The sequence below is a fragment of the Lonchura striata genome, chromosome 15, assembly GCF_050655825.1.
Source record: "Lonchura striata isolate lonStrDom1 chromosome 15, ASM5065582v1, whole genome shotgun sequence".
Classification (NCBI taxonomy): Eukaryota; Metazoa; Chordata; class Aves; order Passeriformes; family Estrildidae; genus Lonchura; species Lonchura striata.
Genome location: NC_140717.1, coordinates 7,418,634 through 7,435,262, shown reverse-complemented (window position 1 = coordinate 7,435,262; position 16,629 = coordinate 7,418,634).

The following is a 16,629-nucleotide window of genomic DNA, read 5'->3' as shown; positions in this document are numbered from 1 at the left end:
CCGAAGTGCCTGGGAGGATGGAGGGGTTGAAAGATATATATCCCTCTTCTGCCTTTCTCCTCCACCCCCTTTCCCGTTCCCAATATTAAGATATTTCTCCTGCGAGGAGCTAGTACGAACCAGTCGAGGTGGTGTCATTTGAATTGTTGGGGGGGAAGGACGAGTTTTAAGCAAGCTGTTTAATGTACCTTTCCCGTCTTTATCCCTCTCGCTTTTAAAGTCGATCCAGAGGCTACTAAAGTCACCTCTTTTAATGGAACAATATTAAGTGGCGTTTGAAAAGTTAATGAGAAAGGCTCAGCTATGCTTTTATCTGTCATAAATTAATAACGCAAAAGTGAAGAATTAGAGAATAGATCGGTTAAATTTTAATGCAGAGCCCTCCTTCAAAGTTTCCAGGTAAAGTGCTCAGGAGTTGATGCTGCTGCTGGGCTCGTTTTCCTCTCCTGTCCGGGCAGAGGATTTGGCTTTCCCAGTTAGTTATCACATGGAAATACATGTTTTTTTAAAATCTATTTTTCACCCTTTTATTGGAATCGCCCCTTCTCGCCCTTAGGCTCGTGATATATCGAGATTAAGCTGGAAAACGGCCGGAACGGGGACAGACATCCAGGCTGGACCAGTGGCCTGGGAGGTCACTTGAGAGGAGAGCTGAGGAGAGCTGGCAGCCCCTGCTGTACCACTGCCAGCCTATGAGCACATCCTTTAGCAGAACATATATATTTCTTGTTAATGAGATTTTTTCCCCCCCATCCCTTCAACAGTTAGTGGCCCGTATATTGAAAAGCGATTCATCGTCCGCCAGTAATAAATATTCGAAGGATGTACTTCCAGCCTGTATCCTGTTTTATGCTCTGCCTGCCCCTCGGCCCGCGGTTCCTGCGCCGGCGAGATAAAGGGAGATCCGGGGGGTAAAAGTGGCCATGAAGTTGTGTTTTTTTTTTTTTTTTTTTTTTTCCCTCGAATTTTAAATTTAAAAATCCCCCCCACGAACATGAAAGTGTTCCCCTTCGTGGGGAAACGGGACCCTTCCCATTTCAACCTGGGGATGGGGGTTGTGTTTAAATCCACGCTGTTTGAGCGGGAGGAAGGTTTGGGCTGAGCAGGAGTTTTTGTCTCACTCTTCTTTTCCCCACCATCGGACGGCTCAAGGTGATGGCTGCTGGAAATGTCACTTGAGCTGATGCTCCCCTGAGCTGGCCTGGGCGAGGAGGGCTTTTAGGGATAGAGGTGGCAGCGGGTCTGACAAAAGAAATGAAAAAAAAAAAAAGAATCCACGCGAAGAAGGAGGCAGCGGCTGCGCAGCCGGCCCGAAGGCTGCAGCTCCACAAACCGCTTTCCACACGGATCCTCCACACGGGTGGGAGCTGGAGCCGCTCCGGGAGAGGGGACCCGGTGCCGAGGGGATCCGGTCGGCAGGACAGAGCCCCGGGACAGCCACCCCTGCCCCGGGAGCGGCTTTCCCCTCTGCGCCGAGCTCCGGCCCCAGCGGCAGCGCCAAGGCACGGGGCCATGACAGAGCCCCGGCCCCTCGCTCCCATCGCTCTGGCTTCAGGAATCACGCGGGGATTTCAGTTTTTTCCCTTTCTCAGCTGCTGGTCCCCCAAATGGCTCTTAGAGGAGGAGAGCCGCTCTGACCTGTGTACGAGTGGGGAAAATTTCCTCGTTGCCGAGGAATTCACTGCTGATGGTCAAGAGGAAAGCAACAGACACCCACCTCCAGACCCCCTTCCCATTTCGTTCTCCTGCCATCCCCGGAGCCCGGTAGCCGCCCCTCAAGCCAGGCAGGCAGCGGCAGCCCCGGGGCGCCGCAGCCCCCGAGCTCACGCTTTATTCTTTTTAAGGCAGATGGTGCAGCCTGATTGCTTCAAACCCCACTTTTCCACGGGCCTAATGCTGACCTCCCCCTCGCCATGCCCTTGCAAGAAATCCGTGTACCGCAGGTGTAACTCTGACTTGCAAATGGCTTTATCTCTTGTGTATCTTATTTGTATATAGTAACGTTAATGAGTAACTCTTGTGGCGCTTGTGGAAGGAGGTAAACAGCGAGCAATCTCTGTGGATTATCCTGTCTATTACTCACCTGGCGCCTGTCTTGATATCCTCAATGGTTTTATGGCTGATGCAGGCGACCCGGCGCTGGGTGGGGGTGGCCGGCGGCGGGGGGGCTCCGGCGAGGCGCCGGCGCCACCTCTCGGGCAGCCTGAGCAGCCTGAGCAGCGCCCGAGACCCCCGAAGGGACCCACGGCCCGTGGGAGGGGGCAGCGACCGCAGCGAGGCGGACCTCGGGGCGCGCCGGGGGGAGCCAGCATCCCGCACCCCGCAGCCCGCACCCCGCACCCCGGCCGGGCGGCGCGGCGCAGCTCCCGCAGGCTCTGCTCGGAGCCGAGCTGCGTTTTACCCACGGGAGATTTAGCCCCGAGTCCAAAGTCTCTGGGAAAGCGGGGCCGCGGCCGCCCCGCCGGGACGGAGGGGAAGGAGCGGGGATCGCTCCCGCAGCGGCGGCGCCCCGGGGGCAGCGCGACACCGACACCGCGGCGGGCCGGCACCCGCCGCCGCCGGCGCGCTCGGCCCACGCTCCGCTATTAGTTAATTATTGATTGATTACAAGTGAAAATTTATGACCCTCTCTACCCCCCGCCCCCCCGCAGCCTCCCGGTCCCTCGCACGCACACACGCTCCTGCCCTCTGCAAACACTCCGGGGAAGGCGGGAGGCGTGTTGTTGTTTTTGGCCTTGACAGCTTCCAGGAATATGAAATATTTAAGCCCTTCGGTCGATCTCCCGTACCCTGGACGTCCTTTTTTTTTTTTTTTTTTTTTTTTTTTTTCTGGTTTTCTTTTTGTTGTTTTGGTTTTTTTTTTTTCCCGTCCCCCCTTTCATGTCCCGGCTCGGAGGCTCCCGCGGCCGAGCCCCCTCCCCGCAAACAGCCGGCGTGCGGGCTCGGAGCACGCCAGGCCTCGCAGATCAAAGGGACTTCTCCGGCCTCTGTACAGGGGAAGATTAAAAAAAAAAAAAAAAAAAAAAAAGACAAGAAAAAAAAAAAGTTTGGTTTCTTTAACGATTGTTCGTAAAAATCTTGGAAGCAGGGACCATCCCGCCTCCTCCCTCGCCTCGGGCTGCAGGATTGCACCGGGAAACGATTTTGGGAAGGCAGAAAAAGAGTTTGGGAGAAGGGAAGAGAAAAGAAAAGGGGGAAAAAAAATTAAAAACACAGAGGAGTTGCTTGAAATTTATCAGCCTTGTGTCCGCAGGAGTGCACACTGGAGTGCACACTGCAGGAGTGCCGTGCCGGGTGGGAGCCCAAGCCGCAGTCCCCGGTGGGCAGCGGGGTCGGGGCCACTCTCGGACGAGCTCTTCCCAAAATGGGGGAACTCCAAGCCCCTGGGAGCGGCCCTGGCTGTGCGGGGGGCACTGCCCAGCTCCTGCCCGGGGCGAGGGGCGCTGCCAGAGGGCGACCGGAGCGGGACGCGCGCGGGCCCGGCCAGGGCTGAGAGACGGACGGACGGACGGACGGAGGGATGGCTGACGGACGGAGCGTTGTTTGCAGTCTCGGGAGGGTAAATAGGCCGATGAGGCGATTGCCTCGAGGCGCTGGCGCTTGGCAGCGTGCGGGGACCGCCCTGCTGCCCCCCCGGTCCCTGTCACCCGGGCCGGGAGCGACAGGCGGCCGGGCGGATCCGCGCTGCAGGCGCCGGGACGGCGGGGTCGGAATCATCTGATGGGGGAAACGGGGCGGGAGAAACCTCCCGTCGCTCCTTCGGCACCTCCAGCCGCGCCTCGCACAGAAACCCCCGTCCACCCCGAGCCCTCATCCCGTCCCCCACGGTACAGACAGTCCCGGGGGAGTGAAGAGACCCCCAGCAGCACATCCCAGCCTGGGCATCTGGGGGCTCGCACCGCGGTGTCGCCCTGACCCGCCGCGCAACCCTGTCCCTTTGCACCTGAAGTTTTCTGGTTACGGGTGGGGAAAAAAAAGCCAGCGGTTCCCAGGGAGGCAGCCCCGGAGGGTGATGCCTCGGGGTTTTTCTTGTTGGCATTTTTGTTTTGGTGTTTTGATTTTTTTTTTTTCTCCAGCCAACCTCAAACTTCCCACGTGCTTCTCCCCAAACCCCGCATTATTAGGGAACAATTAAGGCGTGTAAAAACACGGCGAGGCGAAGCCCTTGAGCTGGAAGTGGCCGTCCAAGGCGCTCTTTGAGCTCCTGGCCCCATCCTCTCGCCCCGACGCGGGGGCTGCTGCGGGCAGGGCGAGCCCCGAGGCCGGGCCGGGGCCCCGGAGCTTCTGCGGGGCTCCGGAGCTGCGCTATCCTTACCTGCCACCCTCCTTCGTGGAAGCTCAACCCGCAGCCGCCTCGCAGACACCACCTTTGGGCTTTCCCTTTTCTAATCCATCTTTTCTTTCTTTCTTTGGTTTCTTGCTTTTTATTACCTGATTATTCTAGAATAAATGCTTAATAATTATTATGTTTCTAAAGGCTCTCAGCCGAAACAGAGTTCGACCTTTAGCTCAGGTAACCGCGGCCATAATTCCTGCTGAATTTCACCTTGGTCTCACCAAACGAAGCTTTCCCTCACTCTCCCACCACATAAAAACCTTCCCAGAGAAGGCATTGAAATAAAAACCAAACCAGCACCGAGCGGGCTGGGTTGTGCGGAGCCGACCCGACCCCACGGACACCCCGACCCCCTCCCCTCCCGGGGCAGCTCCCCTCTGCCTCCGGCTTCTCTTCTTTCCGAGGTCCTTTCAAGCTTTATTTCCTTTCAAGCCGCCCGAGAGCCACCCACAAAAAATAAAGTTATCAAGGAAATAAACTCAAGAGAAAAAGCCAGTGGTGCTTTTCCCCCCTGGACCTGCTCCTTCCAGTGAAGGTACGAGCAGCTCCGGGGAAAGGGGGAGCCGGCCGGGCATGGGGCCGCGGGGTCCGGCTTGGAGCATCCCCTGGGCTGGGCTGACGGCTCGGTAAAACAAGGAGGTGTTCTCGGGGCAGGGAGGGAGCTGGAGGGATTTCTCCAAGCTTTCGTGGAGTCCCGTTTTAGGTGCCTCTGCCGGACAGGGGTCCCCGCCACCGCGCTGCCCCACCGCGCTCCCTCGGGGATGTCGCCGCGATCTTCGGCAGGGTTCTGTCCCTTCTGCCCGGAGACTGCTCCTAGGCGCTCTCGCGTTTATTTCCCACAGGCTTCTTGAAAATGCATTTCCCCAGCTTTCCCTCGCTGTCCATTCCTGGCCTTCCCCGTGGATTTTCGAGGGGCGCTTTTTTATTCCTCCGTTCTCCCGTGTCTTTTTTCAGCCAGTTTTCATTTCTCCCGTCTCCGATCTAAACAGCAAGCAGAAAAAAACCTCTCAAACATAAATACAATTATAAAGCAGCTCAGGAGGCTCCCCCGCTTCCCTTGCTGGAGCGGGTGGGGGTAGGGGCTACCTCTAGGAAAAGTGAAAAGCTCGTTTTAATGGGCGGTCATTGCTAAATCTCACCTTAGGGCCAAAACGACTCGCGACCCATTGCCCTCCTTACGATGTATTTATTTGTCTCAGTGGCACCAGCCGTCAGTCATTAGTGGGGGGGTGAACCCGAGAGCCGCCCCACGCTGGTGGCGGTGGTCCTGTGGCTTTTTTGGTTTATTTTAAATACGCTTTTTCAGCAGGAAGCCTTCCAGAAGAGGAGGAATAACCTGTCCAGAGAGGGCTCCTTGGCGAAACACGGGGGGAACACGCGTGGGAGCGCAGCGAGCGACGACCTGTCCGAAAATGGTTTCGGTCCGAGCAAGCGGGGTTTGGTTCGCACCCCGAGGGCTTCGCTCCCAGGAAAAGCGGCGCTTGGGCCAGCAGGGACGTTAATTAATGGATGACAACGTTTTCCAATAATAACAATAACGGAGGGGCAAAGCAGTCCAGAAGCCCGAGTTCAGCAGCAGCCGCCCGAGCCCTCGGGCAGCGGGGCGAGCGCCGCCGACCCCGGGACCGGGAGCGCAGCCGGGCGGCAGCTCCGGACACAGCCCGGCCGTGCTCGCCTGCACTCAGGGCTGTGGTTACGGCCACTCCAGGAGCTCCAGAGCCGCTCTGTAGCTGGATGACACTTTATGCACAGCTTTCTCTGCGCGTGATTTTCAGAAAGCAGTTTTATGTGCATTTCTTGTATTTATATAGCTCAAACACATGCGCGTATGTGTGTGTCATTATGTAAAGTTAATGTAAAGAAATGTGGCTGTGAGTGCATTTTTTTTCGTTCCACACAAGACGGGTGCGGTGTGGGACGCCGGGCACGGTGCGACCTGTCCCCATCCCGTCCGGCCCCGGCTTTCCCAGGTTTAGTCCCGCCAGGCGGAGCACAGCCCGAATGGGGCTCGGAGGCTCGAACCGGTGGATTTGGGATCTACGGCTCGATTCGTTTAGCGATACTTTCGCTATTGCGTGTTTTGGGTAAACTCACCTCTGCCAACAGTTGGCAGAGCAGTCCCAGGTTCCCTCGCCACCCCCGGGACAGCTTTGGGGTCCCGTTCAAGGAGAGGGAAATGGGCGTGAGTCTCCCCGGTACTTGTGTTCACACCCCTTCCACAGGCGGCTCTGCTTTGTTCCCTCTGCCAAATATTTACCCAGGGGTAGGGACGAGAGAGAAACGATAATTTCATCCTCCCTTTACCCCCAGCTCGCCATCCCGCGGCTCCAAACTTCTGCTGTCAGGAGGCTGCACCGGCCGGGCGGGAGCGCTTGGCCTGGCCGGCTCCGGGCACGGAGGGAGCAAGAGCGGGATGGAGAAAGGGATGGATGGATTGGGGACGAGGTCGGCATGGGGAGGGGGACGCTCCATCTTCGTGCCACGGCTCATTTCGCCCTGAAATGGGGAGATCACGCAATGAGGGACTCATGAAGCCAGCAGGGCCGGGGTGGCCGCAGGAGGAGAGCGGGGCGCTCCCGCTGCCGGGGCCGCCTCCGCCGCTCCTGCAGCGCCACCTGGCGGGCGCAGCCGGCAGCGCCGCCGCGCTCCGGGCCCCCCGAGGCGGGCAGGGCAGCGGCGGGGTCCCGGGCGTGAGCAGCGAAGAGGAGCAAGCTGCAGTAGCCGAAAGGAAAAGATCCGAATTGAAAGTGTTCCTTCTTCAGAGGCAGAGAGAAGAGGCGCCGCTGGAAATGCTGGGAGCCCCTCCCTCCCTCTGTTCACCTGCGATCGGGAGGGTGAGAGCAGGAGCGCAGCGCTGCCTCCAGCACGGACAGGATGGGCTCTGGGGAGTTCCACGCACTCCAAAGGAGAACCTTTGTGCTGGGCATTCGGAGGGAAGCAGCTTCGGGCCTGGCATTTTTGCAGGAAACCTCCCAGAGTTTTCCAGGTGTGTGTGTGTGAGTGTAGCTGCGCTCTGAGAGCAGTGCAGGGGCTTCACAAGGGGAACTGTCACCCCCCTGGCTGTGCCATGGGCTGGTTTGGGTGGCAGAGGCCTCCTGGCTTTGTCTCCTTGGGTTCCTGATGCCCTCCCTCACACATCCACAGCTACTGAACCGTTCTGCTCTGTGGTTTTGTCTTTGCTCGCTGCCAGCTCACTCACAGACAGGTCCCAGTGCCAGCAAGCACAAAACCTATGTGCTTATGTTTTGTTTCATAGCTTTATTTATACTCCTCCAGCTTGCCTTACACTTTTACTATTTCTTACACACAACCATCTTTCATAAGCACTTTGTCTTATTTCATCCTTGTTTTAGCTCTTATTTCTTCCTCCTGCCTCATTACAAAACCATTCTGCACCAGAAACTGGCATTTCACATGAAACACTTCACTCTGGGCCAGAGATTAACTGGCTTTGCTGACACCGAGGGGCACAAAAATATGACAAGGATGCAAAAGCAAGGAAGACATGTATCAAACTTCAGAGTAAACAATGGGGATGATATTGATTGCCTTTTAATGTGCAGTGGGTGCACAATGGGGAAGAAAACCTTCCCAGAGGGAAAAAAAACCCAAAAACAAAAACAAAATACACTCGCCCTGCCTGAGAATCTTGGAGCAGACAGTAAAAGTTTGGGATTACCTCAGAGGAGACCTTATCCCAGGGCTTCTGTGGGGAAGTGGTTTTCCAGGTCTGGCAGAGCTTTCAAATAAAGTGCTGTCCTACTTTCTGGCTGTGTCTAAAGAGTGATGAGAAATGCCCATTGTCTCTGCCCAGGCTGCTGCGTGCTCTCATTAAGGCTCTGAATTGTGTGTGTGCATGTCGGCGTCAGGGCTGTTTGGAAGGCAGGGATGGGCAGGGATTTTGTGGGAGGTAATTCCCGGGTTCCAGTAGGCTGAGACATTTCTGAAGGAGCTTTAAACTCTTGGAGGCTCGGTGCTTGCAGGAGTGGTGAGATGGGAAGATGGTGGTGGGTAGGATGGTGGTCCTGCATCACAAATGTTTAATGGAGCTGTGCGAGCAGAGCTCTGGGGGAAACCTCCCCTGCAAGGGCAGAGCCTTCCCTGGGAGCAGCAGGATTCATTGGAGGGGTATCCAAGTAACCCCATTTTGCTCCTTGGGTGTCGGGTTCTGATCCGAACTGACAGGGGTTAGGAGACCTGGGAAATGGCCTTCCCTGCCTTCCCTTAATGAGTTACCTCGAGTCCAAATCACTTCATACTCAGCGAGGACGGTGTAACAAGGAAAAGTGTCAGGAAACATGAAGGCACAGCTGTTCTTTCCACTTGGGTAGCTGCGATTGGTTTGAATAATGGATATTCTGTTCAGTTCCTTCGAGGGGAACTGGGAGTCTCCAGCTCCTTGCTAAGAGGAGACACGCTGATTTATCATTTATTTATTGGATTATAACCCTGTTTTACGGGTAATCAATCGCTGCTTTTTCGGCTTCCTCTTAAATCACATCACGCTGGTGCAATCGGGGGTGAGGCCACTCCAAGGCACTGAGGTTTCTGTTGGAAAAAGTGTTTCCATCAGAAAAATCATTTCCATCACATTTGGAGATGCCAATGTGGGCAATTGATGGGGGAAATAACAGGCAGGGGCTGATTTGGCCATGTCCCTGGTGGCCCTGAGGACACACTTGTGGAGGGTGCTGTTCTCTAAGCTGCTTTGCAGTTTGGAGACCCTGATGTTTGCATTGAGATGAGCTGTCACAGAAACATCACCAATTTTGGGGCTAAATCCTATTTCTCACAGAAAAAAATGGAGGGGAGGGCACAGCCTATAAACTCAGATGAAAATCATCGTGTATTCTTTGCACATCACTTGGACATCCCCCCAGATGCTTCCCCACCACTGAGCAGGACCTGTCATGTCTCTGGTGACAGCTTCACACAAATTTTAGTGCCAGGACCCCTCAGAGCAGTGTGGGCACCTCTGTAAGGGCACTCACTGCCTGCCTGGACTGCTGCTTGCCCTCCTCCTGTGCCCAGGTGCAAGTGATGGCCATCACACTCAACAAGAACCAGCTGTGCCCAATAAAGAGATAATTAAAGTGTGAATTTGCTGCATGGGAGAAGAGGGCCTTGAGTTTTTATGGACCTGATTCAGCCCAGGGAAGGATTGTTCCTCAAAGCTCTGCTGTTGGAGGAGCTGTGAGAGGTTTTTGGGACAGTACCTATGATGGGGAGCTCTGGAATCCTTCTGAAGGTAGGAAACTGTGAGAAGTGAGGGGGACGTGGTGTAGGCATGGATGGAAATGGTTCCTGTGTGATTTCCTGGCTCCCCTCAAGAGCTGTGGGGGGGTTGTTTCCCTGGAGGGAGTTTTAGATGTGTTAGATGTGCCTTCCCTGTGACTCAAAAGGGCTCCAGGGTCTTGGAACTTCTGGTTTCTGCTTTTCTGGGGACTGGTGGGATGAGCAGAGATAGAAGCACTGTGATTTACATGGAGCTGAAGGGTGGGGGAGAAAGCAGCTGCTCTGTGCAAATCTGAAATCTGAGTGTGTGAAAATGTGGGAAGGGCTCACAGAGGTTCCCTGTGGTGCTGCCTCTCCTCCCTGCTCCTGCAGCTGATGCTGGGCCTGCTGCCCTCCATCCATGGCTGAACTTCCAGCCAGGAAAAGCATTAAATCTCAGGGGTCTGAGCTTTTCCGTGGAGCTTGTGCAGGTATTGAGCTGGTTTTGCTCTTTGCCAAGACTCTTCCAGACTCACCCTTGCTTGCCTGTGGGATTCAAGCTAGACCTAAGCAAGCCCAACCTGGTTTTGAGTCCCCAGGTGCCAAAGTGTCCCCAGAGAGAGCTCGCAGCCAATCTGCACCTGAAGGCAGATGGGAAACGGTTTGGGCTGTGCACGGGGTCCTGTCGTATCAGTCTCCACGCTCTTTGATTTTTGGAGTTCCTTGGCTGCAGAACAAAGGAGGAGTCCTGGGTTTGGGGAGGATGTTGAAACCCAGGGCTGAGCGTGGCAAAGATTCTGCTCCGGAATCAGGAGCGTAGCTGCGAGGGAAGGAACTCGACAAACGAGTGGAATGTGCCTCTGGCTGGCCTGGCAGCCTTTTATCATCCTGCCTTCATCTGCCAGCCTGGCTGGGCCACTGACACCTGCTTTCTTATGTGAGAAGTCCCCAGCCTCCCCACAGTGGTTTTTCTTTTTAAGGACCTCAGTCGGGTACAGCATCCAAGTGTAATTTTCCACCCTTGGCAAGGCACACCCCAGTAAATTTGGGGCAGCCATCTGCAGGGAATGACTGTCCCTTGGAGCTCTGGGTGCTGCAGGGGGACTCGGGCAGGAGCCAGCACCCAGGAATAGGGTGGGAGCTGTGATGGGAGCTCATGGTCCTGCTCAGGCTGAAACAGAGTAGAAATAAATGCTGGTTTTTAGAAACTCTCCCCAGGAAGTGTAATCTTTGCCTTTAAAACAACCTGTTACCCCCTCTAAAGGTTTAATGTAGAAAAAGAAAAACGGAGGGGTGGGATGCACTACAACCTTCAGAGCTGCAGATACTTCTTGTGCCTGTTGTGTTCATGTTTGCCACAAGATAATACCAGATAATGGATCATTGAGGAAATACTGATTTTCCAGGAAAATTACTGCACTGGATGAATTTTTCATTTGCTAGTGAGATGTTATACATAGGAGTGAACACCATAATATTTTAGGCTGGGTTCTGTTCCCAATAATCTGCAACTTCCTAAATTGCATGAAGTCTAGAAGCTTAATAATACCTGTATAGAAATATATAATACTTATATAGAAATATAATATCTAGGAGCTGTTTTTCCTTGCAGGAGCTGCATGGCTGCTGCCAATGCACAGTGTAAATGCTGCCCTCCCTATCCGCTGGTGGCCCATCAGTCCTGGGTGGTGAGGAGGGTGCTCTTTATGGTCATGTCGTACAGCTGGGGCTGAGGAACCAGTCACAGGCTTCCAACGGGCAAACACACACAAAAAAGAGACTCAGAAAGTGCCTCTGCTTGGCACTGAGGGAGCAGAGCATGGGCAGGGGAGTCAGGGCACAGCCCTGGCTGGTTTTGGTCTCTTCTGCTCTGGTTGTGCCCAGAAAAAATGATGTTTCCCTGGTGAGCTCTGCAAAGAACTGTTTCCTATTGCCTGCTGCCATTTATTCCTGCAGGTGGTGGGCAGGCCTGGCTGGAGTCCCTTGTGCCATCTCTGTAGGGCTTCCCTCCTCCTCCTGAGCCCTGTGCCACGCTGGAGACACCTCAGAGAGGGCTCTGTGCCTGTGTGGAGGGAAATCTTTGGAATTTCACTGGGGTGGGATTTGTAGGAAGTGCTCATCTCATTTAAATTTCTTTAGGCAGAAGGTCTGGGTTTTTTTTGTCGGGCTCAGTGCATGGGAACAACTACATGCACATTATGGTAAATAAAATTTGGAAAAATTCTGGGTGTAGAGGCGCAGGTGTTTAGGTCCTTGATAGAGATAAAGCCCCTGAACTTTGTAGTTAGTTCCGATTATTCTGGCTTGGCTGTGAGGTGCCAGGCTTTGAAACACGGATGGTATCTTTATGATTAACCAGCCTGCTGGCCTTGTAAAAGGGGTTTTTTTTGGATTAAAACTTTCCGTGGTCCTAAAGGCTTTAAGCAGGGGGGAAAGGGAGCGTGTGGTGTGTCGGAGGGGCTGGGGGTGGCCGCGCTGGAGATGCTCCTTTGTGCCATGCTGCAGAAGGGCTCGGCTCGGGCTCTCGGAGCCCGGCTGGATAAAGCCCAGGTGAAGGCGCGGCTGTGCGGGGAGCTCTATGGAAATGTGCCGCTAGATGGCCCCTGGAAGAAGCGGGATGGGGCGGCGGCAGCCTCCAGCCTCCAGCCGGCACCTGGGCCCCGGGGCAGCCCGAGCGCCAGACACGGCTGGTGGGAAAGAACAGGGGGCTCCCACCCTGCCTCATCTCCCACAGCACCCACGGCTGCCTCCTGCGCCACGGCAGCGGGCTCCAGGCTGTACCAGCTGTGCTGCCTGCTGGCAGGACTGCTGTGGGCTCCCCATCCCTGTCCCTGTGTCCCCCGGGACTGCCGTGGGCTCCCTGTGTCCCCCGGGACTGCCGTGGGCTCCCCGTCCCTGTCCCTGTGTCCCCAGGACTGCCGTGGGCTCCCCATCCCTGTCCCTGTGTCCCCAGGACTGCCGTGGGCTCCCCGTCCCTCTGCTGTGTCCTGTCTTGGCACTTATCCCTGCAGTGACAGCCCAGCACACCTGGCACATCAGGGTGACTCTACCTCTGTGTATCTGAGTGTCCTTATCAGTTTGGAGAGTTAACCAGGTCTCTTGGAGCCTTGCTACCTCCCAGACGTCACTTGCCATCTACAGCCAACCTGGCAGCAATAGCCAAAACCCCACCCTGGGATAAATGGCAAAACCACCCCTGTGACCAGCAAACCCTGGGCTCTGCTGGCCTGGCTGGTGGGGCTTGGGCTCGGGGCTGCTCTTCAGGGGACTGCCTTGTACTTTCTGTCACTGTGTGAGGAACAAAGGTATTCCTTTTGGATGGGGCTTGGGGCAGCCTGGTGTCCCTGCCCATGGCAAGGGGGTTGGAGCTAGTTGGTTTTTAAGGTCACTTCCAACCCAAACACCCTGCAGCTCCAAATGTTCTGCTCACTGTGGCTGCTTCAGTTGGATGTAGGATCACAGAAATTCGGGTCTCCTCACACAGAGCTCCAGGTCCCCAGGAAGGAAGGCTGGTGCTGTGCTCAGGGGAGCCCATGGGCCAGGAGGGGACTGTAGGGGCTGTGGCTCCTGCCCCACACTGGGCCTGTGGGAAGCAGGGAGGATGAGAGGCTGTGCATCGTCCCAGCGCTTCTCTCTGCTGTGCTGATGAGCTCCTGTGGAGGATTTAATGAATGGAGCTTCTCTGATGGACGAGATAGGAAAAAATTGCTCACCTGAGGAGGTGGAAAACAGTGCTGGGCCATGTCACAGAGGGAGCCTGGCCTGGTGGCCTTTCAGCAGAGGATGGCTGCTGTGCCAGCCAGCTTAGAAGGGGAAGCAGAGGCAGGGACGGAGCTGCCACCGAGGCACGGCTTCCTGGGATGCGCCGGCACAGATCTGCTCTGGAAGGAGCTCCGGGAGGCTTTGCAGCGCTGCAGGCACCGGGAGCTGCCAGGGAGCACTGCAGGGCAGGCTCCCCGGGCTGCCCCGCTGCTGCCCTGCCCGGGGAAGCACCGGCGCTGCTGCAGACGGGGAAGCCGCGTCCCTCCTCCCTGCGATGTGGAGCTCCTGTGGTGCCCCGGGCCAGTGGCACTGCTCTCCCGAGCCAAGCTTTGCTCCTGAGGCAAACTGGGACGAGTCCAAGGGCTTGTCTGGTTTCCTTTCTAGGTTTCCTCCCTGTTTAGTGGGATTAATAACACCTAAGGGTGTCAGAGTTAATTACTCATCAGGCTTGAAGCGCTCTGAGAAAACCCTGTGCCATCTGTTGTTTGAAGTTATGAGGCGTTGCTGCCTCCTGACTTTCAGAGGAGTGACTGAGGTCCCTTCTGTGACTTTGCTTTTTGAAGGACACACAAAAGCCCCTCTGTCATGACTACCAGGGCCAGCATGGACTGATGGGGCACAGGAGGGAACCAAAAGGTTATTAGGAGCACTTTGATTTAGGAATGGGTCAAAAAGAGGATGTAGCTCCTCCACAAGACCCCTTGATTTAAGGCACAAACCAACCTTCAAAAAAACCAAGAAAAAAAACCAAGAAAACACCTTTAATCCCTTATCCAGAACTCGGTAAAAGCAATGGTAAAACCTCTGAGTCTGGGGGATATTGGATCACTTCCAAAGGGTGGAAAACAGTGGAGTCCAGGCTGGGACAAGCTGGAGTTCTGTGGCCAACAGCTGGCAGGACAGGGTTCAGGTCTTTCAAGTGAGAAGTGCACATTTCTATCCCTGTGTTTGAACTTACACAACTGAATTTACTCAGTTTGGGACATTTTGTGCAGATTTAAGCCACAGGACAAACAGCCCTTCTTTTGGTCTTGATATATCCAGTCTGAGCTGAAGTAACACCTGCTAGAAGTGTAGCCATGGACAAATCCAGCTCAGCATGGCTCAGAAAGGGCTTGACAAGGCTGGGACACCTGACCTCTGAAGTCAAAAGCTTTATCCATGAAAATCCTCATCTTAACCCTCCCCATCCCTAAAGATCAATTCAGAGCCTTTTTTCCCTCTCCCAGCCCCATTTCTAGAAAGCATCCTGTAGAAATAGCTGTTCACTGACTAAATTCCTTCTGACAGGTAAACTGAAACCTGCTGTTGAGCCCTTTTGGGCTGGGGATGGAGCAGAGCTGGGATCTGCAGGATTTTGCTGCTTTTCTGCCAGGGAGGTTTAGCTCCAGCTGAAGCATGGCCAGTACCTGCTGAGTCAATGTGTGATGGGAAGTGCAGTGCCCTGGCTGACACCTGCTGATGAGCTCAGCCAGGATTGTTTTACCTGTGGGAGGAGGAATTTCTGGAAGGGGAAATGCAGAAGGGAGCAGGAATGACTCCAGAGCACTTGGAGTCAGGCAGAACCTGTTCTGTGAGGTGCTGGCCCTGCTGAGGCACTTGGACGATTGCTCCACTCGCTGGGTTTGTGGGAGCAGGGAGCTGAACCTCCCAACACATCCCTGAGGATTTTATTCCCAGACTTGCTGAGTTTATTAAGTGGCAGCAGTGGCAGGTTTGGATCCCTTGTGATCCAGGAGCTGTGGAGGATGTGTGCTAGGAATCCATCCAGCTGACTGCAGGTGCATCTCGAGGCTTTTGGTATCTTGAATTTCAGGCCTTTGAGCAATGTGGGGATTTTGGGAGCATCCTGTGGTGTGTGTGATGGATGTAGGGGGGCGAAAGTGGGTATTCAGCAGGCCCTTTGGGATGGAGGAGGGCTGTGCCTGGAGGAACCTGGACTCCCAATGCCTAAAATGGCTCCTTTTATTCTCATAGACTGTGTCATTCCCACCCTATGTATGTCCAGTGTCCAAGTCTTTGCTGCCAAATTCACAGAGCCATAGAATTGTCTGGATTGGAAGGAATCTAAAGCCCATCTCATCCCACCCTGCCATGGCAGGGACACCTCCCACTGTCCCAAGGTGCTCCCAGCCCTGTCCAGCCTGGCCTTGGGCACTGCCAGGGATCCAGGGGCAGCCACAGCTGCTCTGGGCACCCTGTGCCAGAGCTCACCACCCTGCCAGGGAACAATTCCCAATCTCCCATCTATCCCTGCCCTCTGGCAGTGAGAACCATTCCCCCTTGCCCTGGCATTCCAGGCCCTTGTGAAAAGTCATGGAAGCCTTTGGAAATCGCACAGCAAGACGGGGAGGAAACTCTTGGGATGATAGAAATTAAAAGACTTTTGAGAGCTGCCAGGCCCCCGTTCCATGGCTGTTTGTGCCTCGTGTTGGCCTTTCTGCTTTGGCTCCTGGGGTGGTGAGGGCTGAGGTAGGAGAGGAAGGGGCTGTGCTGCCCTGGGCTGGAGGAAGGAATGCTGATCCCTGCCAACAGCACTGCCAGGGCCATGCTTTCCCTGGCAGAGCTGCTCCCTGCCCTGGCACAGGTGCCCAGAACAGCTGTGGCTGCCCCTGGATCCCTGGCAGTGCCCAAGGCCAGGCTGGACAGGGCTGGGAGCACCCTGGGACAGTGGGAGGTGTCCCTGCCATGGCAGGGTGGGATGAGATGGGCTTTAGGTTCCTTCCAATCCAGACAATTCTATGGCTCTGTGAAACTGGCAGCAAAGACTTGGACACTGGACGTACATAGGGTGGGAATGACACAGTCTATGAGAATAAAAGGAGCCATTTTAGGCATTGGGACTCCAGGTTCCTCCAGGCACAGCCCTCCTCCATCCCAAAGGGCCTCTGGAGGACAGCTGCTGCCTGCCAGCCCTGCTGCTCTGGGGCAGTCTCACCTGTGGGGTCAGGACTGAGAGGTGCCACCCATCCCTTTGTGGGTTGCTCAGGGGGGATGAACCCAACCTCCAGGTGCCCCCAGACTGCAGCCTGGGCTCAGGGCAGGGCAGAATGGGCCTTGCCTGCCCCTTCTCCCCTGCAGTGGGTGCAGAGGGCTGCTCCACGAGCTGGCTGTAAATCAGAGTGCACGAGGAAGGCAATGTTCTGTGAGTGAAACCTGCCCTCGCCGAGCCCCGGGGGAGGAGGAGAACTCCGAGTGTCAAGGTGGGACGGAAGAGCACCAGAATGAGATTTAATTTCCTTCCCAATAATTTTCTCAAGCTGTACAAACTTTCCTTATTTAAAACAAATACTCCCTGAAAACACATTCTGTGTCAG